This window comes from Eucalyptus grandis, chromosome 6 (assembly GCF_016545825.1).
Source record: "Eucalyptus grandis isolate ANBG69807.140 chromosome 6, ASM1654582v1, whole genome shotgun sequence".
Lineage (NCBI taxonomy): Eukaryota > Viridiplantae > Streptophyta > Magnoliopsida > Myrtales > Myrtaceae > Eucalyptus > Eucalyptus grandis.
Window position 1 is genome coordinate 30,826,009 of NC_052617.1, and position 10,260 is coordinate 30,836,268.

Consider the following 10,260-nt stretch of genomic DNA (forward strand, 5'->3'; position numbering starts at 1 on the left):
CTATCAAGAAATATTTTCCGTGATCGAAATCAAGGTTGAGGAACCACTTCATGCGCAATTTGAGTCACATGGCATCATGCATAGCATCATAGATATCATACATATATCACATACATGCATATCTATTTGTGTTTCAGGCACCTTATCATTCGATGAGGAAATGGGGGAAGGAAAAGTCGATTCAAAAGACCCATTAAGTCTCTGCACAGATGGTTGAATGTCTATTTTTCTTAAACGAGAGGTAAAAAGGGGGGGGCTTGGCGTCATTCATACAACCTATTTTTTTGGTGTCACTATACGTGCTTCATATCGGTAATCCTCGAAGAGGGGAGCTCGTAAAAACAATTTTATTCGGATAAAAAGGTGAAACGTTAATCATGCCAAACAAGGAGTGCATAGGATGAAGAAAGGTAAGCCATTTCCAAACACATCCTTCAAACACTTTCAAGAGTTAAGTGAAAAACAACATTCTCTTAGGACGAATGATCCATTCGCATTGAGCGTGAAGATCGAAATGATAAAGGCATTTCCTTCATCAATCCCAAGCGCCAAGCTAACATATTGCTAGCCCTTCGGGCCAAATAGAGATGATCCTCCAAAGCACCCCTGTCGAGAACGACCCAACATTGGGGCAGCATAGGAGGTTACAGTCGTGTTGTAGAGCGAATGATTGGGAAATATTCTATTACTTTCACTTGCATCAATATTCTGGTGATAGCTTCAAAGGAATTCTCATTAGATCTTGACTCATCCCAATGTGAAGAAGAGCATTTTATTCTCCACCCAAACACTAATACCCATTGCTTTAACCAATTTGGGCCGGATTATTCATTTCTGAACCCCAAGCGGTAATCATCTCCCTTCAATGGGGCAAGGCATAAGAATTGACCAAATATAATTGACAGTCATGAGAAAATGTGAAAAGCGTCTCGAAAGTCATAAGAGCTACAAGAGTTCAAAGAGCAAAAAGTTTTACAAACTAGGGGCATGAAAAAGTAGTGTGCCTGGTAAAAAGCAAGACCAATGTCCGTTTAAAAAAAAACCAAAAGTTGCATTTTATGTGAAAAAAAAAATTATCAAGATCCAAGTGCTTGCAAAAAAAAAAAAAAAAAATCATCACAAGAGCAAAGGAAATTAGAGAAAAGAGCAAAGCTCCCATGCAAAAATGATTAGTCAATGGACTTTTGAGATGTGCAGTGTTTCAAAAAGCCAAATGCTTTTGAAAGGTTATGTGACTTGGTCATGATCCCATGATGATCACCGACTCTTAAGAACCCTCTTGAAAATTTTAAGCTTTTCGAGCCTTTCCCGAGCCAACATTATAACCCTTTTCCGAAACCTCTTCTGATTGGGATGATTTGAGTGAAAATGAGAATACCACAAAAAAGCTACTGCTTGAAGGAGCGGAAGTAATTCTATCTTGTCTTATCTTCCAAGCTCTCGACTTGTAAACCCAATGAAAATAGTGATAAATGTTCCTTTATTGGCCTGAAAGCAATAATTCCTTTGTGTAAGCCCTAACTGAGCCTATATTGCGGTTCTTTCAAATGACCTTTTTGATCGATCGGATTGTGCTCATTGCAAATGTTTCCGAAAGCCTTCAACGTAGGTTATGTGAGATACCTTCCGCGACCAATTATCTCCCACATGAATGGATGGGATCAAGTAGCCATTTTATTGAGAGTGCATGAGAAACCCTTTCTAACTAAGAAGCTCTAGTTTGGCATGTTTAATGAACCTTTTTCTCGAGTCGTAGCCATTCTGATGAGAACTTATCTCCTGGAGAATTTGATGATTAATGATACATCCCCGAGCAAGATGACAATTTTGTGCTACATGATGCTAATTGACATTTAATGTTTTCTTTAAAGAACTCGAACTTAGCTTGATTAACTTATTTGATTAATGCTGTAATATTGTCAATATGTCACTTGATGACGTCCCTAATGACATTTCCTCAGTGAAGCCATGCGGTTTTCAAACGGTTTGTGGGCCAATCCTTAAACCACAAGATTCGTGGGTCATCCTTAAACCGCACGGTTAGTGGGCCTATCCTTAAACCACGCTTTTAAAATGTTCATGAGTCTATTTTTAAACTGCGATTTTTTCAAAAGGTTCATGGTCAACCTTAAATCATGTCATCTACAAAGGTTCATTGGTTTCTCTCAAATCATGCATTTTCAACCCGGTCGAAACCCGTTATTACATGGGGAGACCTCATTCCTCTCTTTCTTCTTATGACACGGTGAGCTTTGTAACCCGGAGAGCTTTTGTAACCCGGAGAGCTTTTGTAACCCGGAGAGCTTTGTAGCCCGGAGTCCTTCCTATGACACAATGAGCTTTGTAGCTCAGAGAGCTTTTGTAGCCCGGAGAGCTTTGTAGCCCGGAGTCCTTCTTCTTACGACACGGTGAGCTTTGTAGCCCAGAGAGCTTTGTAGCCTAAAGTCCTTCTTCTTATGACACGGTGAGCTTTGTAGCCCAGAGAGCTTTTGTAGCCCGGAGAGCTTTGTAGCTCGGAGTCCTTCCTATGACACGGTGTGCTTTGTAGCCCGAAGAGCTTTGTACCCAGAGTCCTTCTTCCTATGACACGGCGTTCTTCTGTAGCCCGGAGTCTTTCTTCATCTTATTGATAAGATGTGTTTCCATAGTTATGAGTCATTTTCCATCAACCTGATGCGTGCTTACGCACCTAGGGTCTTTCTATCGTCGAAATAATTTAGGTGTCTTCTGTCTTTAATTGCAACCTCTTCGATGCTACATTTAAAGAAGGGCAGCTATTGACACCTAATTTTTATCTTTCAAGTAGTATAAAAAAATCAAATCCAAATCAAATCCAAATCCAAATCAATCAAAAATAAAAAAATCAAAATCAAGAAATTTTAATTATTAATTTCTTTTTTTTCCAAAAAAGAAAAGAAAAGCCGTGCGGGTCCGGTCCGCCAGATCCGGCCTTGGCCCGACCTCCGGCCCCTTTTTCCTTTTATTTTCCCTCGCGTGGGCTCCAAACCCTCCCCTTTCCTTTTTCTTTTTCTTTTCCCCTCGCGTGGCCCACCCAACCTACCCCGTTGTCTTTTCCCTCAGCCATTTTCTGCGCGGGGAACCAGCGAAGACGAAAGCGAAAGCAGCCGTCGTGTGGGGAAATGACGAAGCCGAAAGCGGGGGCAGCCGGGCGAGGAGATAGCATCATCTCGCAGGGCGGGCGGGCGTTGGAATCGTCAAGAGAGGTCGAGCCGGGCTGGTAGAGTAGACTCGGTTGGGGAAGCCGAGGGCACGCGCGTGAGCCTAGCGATGGAAAAAGGGAGAGATCTCGGAGAGAAAAAAAGAAGAAGAAGAGAGGAGTGGGAGTTGAAACAAGAAAACGACGAATGAAAAGAGACAAAAACAGAGAGGGGTGGGAGGCGAGAGAAACAGAGGACGAAAAAAAGAGGGGAACTCACCGAGACCACCGCCCGACGCGTCTCCCGATCGTTGCAATGATCGCCGACGCGTCTCCCCGATCAAGTATTACCGCCGCCAACGCATCTCCAGGCCACCATCGCCGCCGTTGCCGCCGCAGATGCGTCTCCGAGCCACCCCTCCCGTCGGAACTCAGGTTGGCATTTCATCGAATACTTGGTGTGCATTTTTGAGCTCGAGTTGGCCGGAGTTTGTTTCGTCCGTTTTGGGCGAGCTCCGGCCTCCATAGGTCCCCCTTGGGTTCTTGTTTTTTGTTGGTTATTTGCTGGTCACCACCACTGCCGCCACGAATCCCCATTAGGTCGGAAGCCGCTCGGTTCGTTAGTGCCCATCACCTGTTCGTTGTAATGCCTAAGTGGACTCTCCTCCCGGTTCCTCTATGTGGATTCCAGCTAGTCTCTTATGTCGTCGGAATGCTGCCGTCGTTTGCCTGAAAGCCGGATCATGTCCCTCCGAACCAAGGCGGCACCGTTGCGACCCCAACCGGATCGCCAGCGCCCCTCCCCCCTGTCTTCCCCGCCGTCACAGCTCCTTGGTCGCGACTGAGCAGTCGCTGACCAAGGGAGCGTGGGCCGAGTTGGGCCAAGTCTAGGACCTAGCCCGTTCGGCCTCTCAAGCCCCTGAGCCCACTATCCGAATCAATCTGGCCGTGGGCCTGCGAGTGAATTTTTTTAAAAAGACTTGGGCCCTTCGAATTGGGCCCAAGTCCTGGCCCGCCCGAGTAGGCCAGTCGGGCGGACTCGACCTATCTTGCTTAGGCGGAACCCGGGTCGGACTCAACCCGATCCGGTCTCCAAAAAATCATCATTTAAAAAAAAAGAAAAAATTTCGAAAAATTCAAAAAATATATATATTAAAAAATTAATTTTAAAAATAAAAAAAAAAAAAAATATTAAAATATTAAAAATTTAAAATTAATTTATTTGTTTTTTTTTATTTTCTAAAAATTAAAAATGATGGGGTTTGGTTAGGAATTGCTATGTTTTGCATTTTTAGTGTAATTAGACCTTTATTTGCTCATATATTAATTATGTTGCATGTTTAATTTGCATATCTAATTATGTTTAATTGCATGTGTTTAATTTTATTACAATTAGGATCTTGATGGCTATGATTGTTACTTTAATGATTGCGTACCCACATGATCACCTCACATATTAGTGGATAAGTATAAAATCAATTCGAACTACTCGACAAAAATCATTTTGTTAAAATGAACAAGATTAGGTACCGAAATGGCACTAATTGGCTAATTAGTGTAATTAAGTCCCCGACCCTAGATTCTCTGGTTGTGTAGGAAGTGAGGCACGCTCCCATGCCTCACTTGGTTTCTAGCTGACCCCAATAGGCTAGTGGCGACTCCTTTTGTGCAAAATCCCTTAAGAATATCCCAATGTCACACGGGGTATGGGCTTGGGAGAGCTTGCGCCTGATCATGGGCCTTAGGCCTGTCCTTTAGGCAATACCCCTAAACCGTTCCCTCCCCCCGATGGTAGGTCGCGACATATAGATTTTCTTATCATGTTTGGCCCATAAAAGCAAAATTTTTTAGATCCGTCCCTTGTTGGGGATATTAATTTTTTCCTTTTCTCCCTTGCCATCCCCATAGTGAGATCGCATAACTTAAAAGATGACATAATGAGAATAAACTAGGTGTTGGCTTTAGATGGCAAGGGATTAACTTCCTCTCCCCATGGTCTTGGATTAAATTCTTTAATGGAAGAGCTACATGAGCAAAACCCTCAATACATCAGATCGATGTGGGGAAGTGCATCGTTTAAATCGTCTAAAAAGTAGGACTAATTTAGATGCCCCGAAGTGGGCTTAAACATCATTTTCGCTAAACCACGAAAAAAAAAAAAGATGAGAAAGGGATGCAATGATTTTGCACGAAAAGGCACGAGTCCGGCAGACAGTTAGGGGAGAGAAAAAGTAGGTTGTATGATGTTACGAAAATAATTGGTCACTTCAATGAGAAAAATTGTATTGGGAGACAATTAGGATGTGAAAATAGCCATACCATATCAAAAGTGGTTGATTCGAAAAGAACATGAAACAATCTGAGTTAATCTATTACTATCAAGGTTGGTGTCTGCATTTTAAATTCTTTATTTTGTAAAATTAATCTAGATGAGGGCAATGTTCTTTGATATAGTTTCCTATAGCAACTTAGCTATGAAAAGATATATTGCAAGTCTAAGAATGGATCTTTCGTTTAAGTAGGATAATGGCTCTTGACATTTTAGGATTACTAGCAATAGTGTACATACGTGTTGCGTACATGCGAAAACTAAGATTGAAAGACTTAAACCATCTCACCAGGAAATATTTGGATTCTCAACTAACGGAAAGATATTATTGACTCGATTAAAAAATATTGTATAAGTTCGTCTTTGCTTTATATAATAGGATAACTAAAGACATCATAATTCTTTTCTCAAAACTCTTTTAAGAGGCTATATAGAATGCAAACTTTCAAAACTTAATGTTCCCAAAATAACAATAGATTTATTTGCAAATATAATCTTTCCCAATTACATAGAAAAAGACACCACAAATGTCATAACTTTTGTATGATACTCACTTTGTTGTTATAACTTTTTCAATCGATTATCTGAATGTCACAACTTACAAAAAAAGAAGAAGTTTATTTTGGTGTTAAAAGATTTCAATCAATCATTTGAATGTCAGAAAATTCGATGTGGCATTAAAATTTTCAATCCTTGTGGTGAAAGTTTTTTATAAGTTATATTACTCAAGTGATCAATTGAAAGTTGTAGCGCCAAATTCAACGCTATATAAAAATTATGACACGTGTGGTATTCTTTTCCCCAGTTACACTGTAAGAAGTTATATTGCAAGTTGGAAATAGTATCAGTGTGTTGGAGAAAACTTCCTTATCTGTTTTGAAGTTGACAAAACATTTACATCAGTCTAGTCTGAAGACTTGTAGACTCTATCGTCAAAGTCTGAAGACCTCCAGACTCAAGATTTTAAAGTCTACCATCGCTGATAGTTTCCAGATCGACGAAAAAAAGATTTATCTGATGAAGAAGACTTATCTAGATGCAAGTATATCTTTAAGGAATTGGTTCGTACGGTTAAAGAGATCTCACGGCTGGATACGGCATCACGTGATCAATTATTCTTATTAAATCAATTTGAATAATTAAATCTATTGATTGGTGAAATATACTTGGAAAGTTCTACTTATGGAAACCTAGATCCCGATTGTATGGGCGAGCAAAATTGGTGAGCTATCATCACATTCCTTAAATAACTCAAGATCTTCCTAATTGATTCTGTCCAACGGGTAGATTGGAAGAACTCCTTTGGAATGTGCCAACGGTTATAATGGCGAGGGTGTGCGTGAAAGAAAAATTCCAAAGTCTGAAGCTCTTAGTTCTTTGTTGTTTCAATTTTTTGAGCTTAAATTGTACTCAAAAGAGAGATTAAATACTTGTGAGACCTTGAGGAAGTGTAGTAGGGTCTCTACACTGTGGAATCCAGGACGTGAAATTGTAAAATATCTTTTGATTCTTAGTAGAATCTAGCCAGTGGGCTGTCAGTGTAGGAGAGTGAACGTAGGCTTGGTCTAAGCCGAACTACTATAAACCTTGTATTTCAATTCTCTTTCCCTAAACTCTTTACTTTAATTCGCAGTCTTATATAACTTTTTACAGTCTTTTATATCTTCAGTCTACTGTTTTCATAAAAATCGAATTAAGTTGTTAAGTCTTGCAAAAACTTCTTTAATACCTATTCACCCCCCCCCCCTCTAGGTGTTCTTACTAGCATTATCACAGTGTTCACCTCGCATTTCCTAATTAGAAGCACCATTGTTGCAAGATTCAACTCTTATAAGAAATTTAAAACATTTATGTGTGCATGGCTTATGGATAGTACTTAAAACATTTTCCATATTTGTGGCCTAAGCATAATTTTAGAAAGTTCAGGAGCAATGGCCACTCTTGCTCACATTTTAACTCGTCTTCGCTATAAGTTTTGCAAGGTGTTTGTCAAATATCTCACAACTACAATGCTCCGCTGTTTTAACGACACACCTAAGAGATGTTATTTTATCTAATATAGTCCATATTTAAATATATTACTAATATATAAGTTACATCATATCACTATGCAACTTTAATACAACATATCTACAACACAACACCAAAGAGCAGGGTTATTATTGGGAAAAGTGTAAAAAAATTTATAAACCTATTGCATTTGTGTCAATTTAATTCTAAATCTACGTTGATGCTAATTAAGTCCCAAAACTTTGGACATGGTGCCAATTCAGTACTTTTGACTAATTTTGGCTAGATATTGCTAGCATGAACACTAGCCTATGTGGTACCATCAACGTTGATGTGAAAATTTTTAATAAGATTTTTAATATTTTTTTTAATAATCTTTCTGACTTTTTTTTCTTTAATTTTTTTGCAACTTGTGGTGCATGACAAGGATCCTCACCCATGTGAGGTCAAGTCACCTTACCATGGCCGATGGCCAATCACCGACAAAAGGAAGAAAAAGGCAATAAAAATGAAGGAAAAAATAAAATAAAAAATAATTCGAAAATCGAAAAAAAAATTATTAAAATATTATTAAAAATTATTCACGTCATCACCGGTAGGCCACATAGGCTAGCAAAGGTCCACGCGTAATATTTGGTCAAAATTAGCTGAAAGAATTGTATTGGCAGTAGGTCAAAAGATTTAAAACTAAATTGACACTAATGTAATAAATTTAGACTTTTTTGACACTTTTCTCGTTATTTTATGTAAAAAAGATAAACCATTGTTTGGGAAACTACAATAATGGTCCTTGTATCTTTTGCACATATTCATTTTTGGTCCCCTTACTTGATTTCGGGACAAGTTTGGTCTCTAAACAAATTTCCCGTCAATTTCTAGACACATTGTGTATTTTCATCAAATATGGATGGAAACTGCTAATTTAGCTAAGAATATAAAAGCGTGGCACTAACTTGCAATAAACAAATCAATAGGGCATATTCAATTTTCATCCTCATACTTATCTTCTTTTTTTTGACAAATTTGGACTCTAAACTAACCGAGGATCATGATTTTCAGACAAATTTTGTTTTTATTTGTCCAATTACAAACAAAAAGGCTAAATGTTAAAGAATAACATGGAGTCAGATGTTTATACTTAGTTTAGTAGATCGCTGACCTAGTAGTAGTTCTCCCTAGATGGTTAATACTTGAGTATCGCTTTTAAGGAACTTGGCCTCTAAAGACCATACAAATTTAAACCATTCTAAACTTAAGAATGTTCTGTTTCACGAAAAATAAATGATTTTGAAAATATTTTCCTAAAAATAATAACTTGTATTGTTTGAAATAATTAATCAATGAAAAATATTTTTATTACAACAACAATTTATGTATAAATATTTTCATGCAAGATGAAAATATATTTCATTTATTCATTTTTATAAGCAATACAAGTGATTATTTTTATAAAAAAATAATTTTCAAATTATTTATTTTCTACTTAAATAAATGGAGTCAATCATCAATTTTTTCAGTCATTCCATATGGACACCACACATCGACGTCCAACACTCAGTCAGCAAATTCTAACGGCATTTGGATGGAAAAAAAAAGTACTTGAGGATAAAAATTAGTTTGTGAACCAAACTTGTCACAAAATCGAACATGGGCAATAGGATAGGGACCCTTTTGTAACTCCTCCTCAAACTTTTTGTTAATTACACAAGACGAGATACGAGGACCAAAATTGAATATGGACAATAGTACAGGGCTATTTTTGTAATTCGTCATCATTTTATATGAAACTGACCGGACCAAAATTCAAAGAAGGCACGGATTTGTCCCACTAAATAATTTCCTATGTGAATTTTGACTTTCTCGAGTATCCGTTTAGAGCTCTTTTCAGGTCCAATTCAAGAAATTATTAGGCTTTTCGGTAGTACCACGACACTGGTGTTTGAGCACCATCGAAAATGCGACTCGTGTCAAGTGGGACCGGTATTGAATTGGAAATATGGAATCTAGATACTACTAAGGCCGACATGTGAGCTGGTTTCTATGGCTCCTGAGCTGCAATGAAAGAGGATTTCGTATTGACGGGGGAATCATAGCTGAGTTGTGTTGACTTTGCTTCAATTACATGAGTCTAGTTCAAGTTTTCATCTTACATGTCATGACATCCTTAGCTGCTAGCTGAAGCAATTGACAATGTTCCATTGATATTAAACTCTAAAGCATCTTTCATATATCACATCTACCAAAAAAAAGAGCATAATTTCAGATATCTATCAAAAAAATATTTCTAAAATCATTTCCAGAAATTCGTCTCCCATGGGAAAGATTTGCAGCAGAAGATGGTTTTCGGAGGCAAGGTTTAGGAAAGGATTAAAAATTAATTATTTTTTTTGGTCCGTGATTAAAAAAATAATTTGTATAGTCGATTATGTTCAACGGATTGATTGGAAAAAGTTCCTCAAGAAAATGCCAACGGCTAGTAAGATGTGGATAAGTATTTAAGGATGCTATTCAGTCTATTTGAGGAAGAGATGCAAAAATTAAAATTCCATAGTCTGAAATCTTTCCAACTACTTGTTCATCATCGGCAATCCTTATAAATTGTATTCAATAGAGAAAATCACAAAAAAAGTGACTTAATGAGAGAATAGGGATCTCGCACTGAGTTTTTGCACTCAAAAAATTGTACTTCTCTATTGATGTTATAGTGAATTTCAATCAGAAGATTGTTAACATAAGAGAATGGACGTAGGCTTGATTTAAGCCA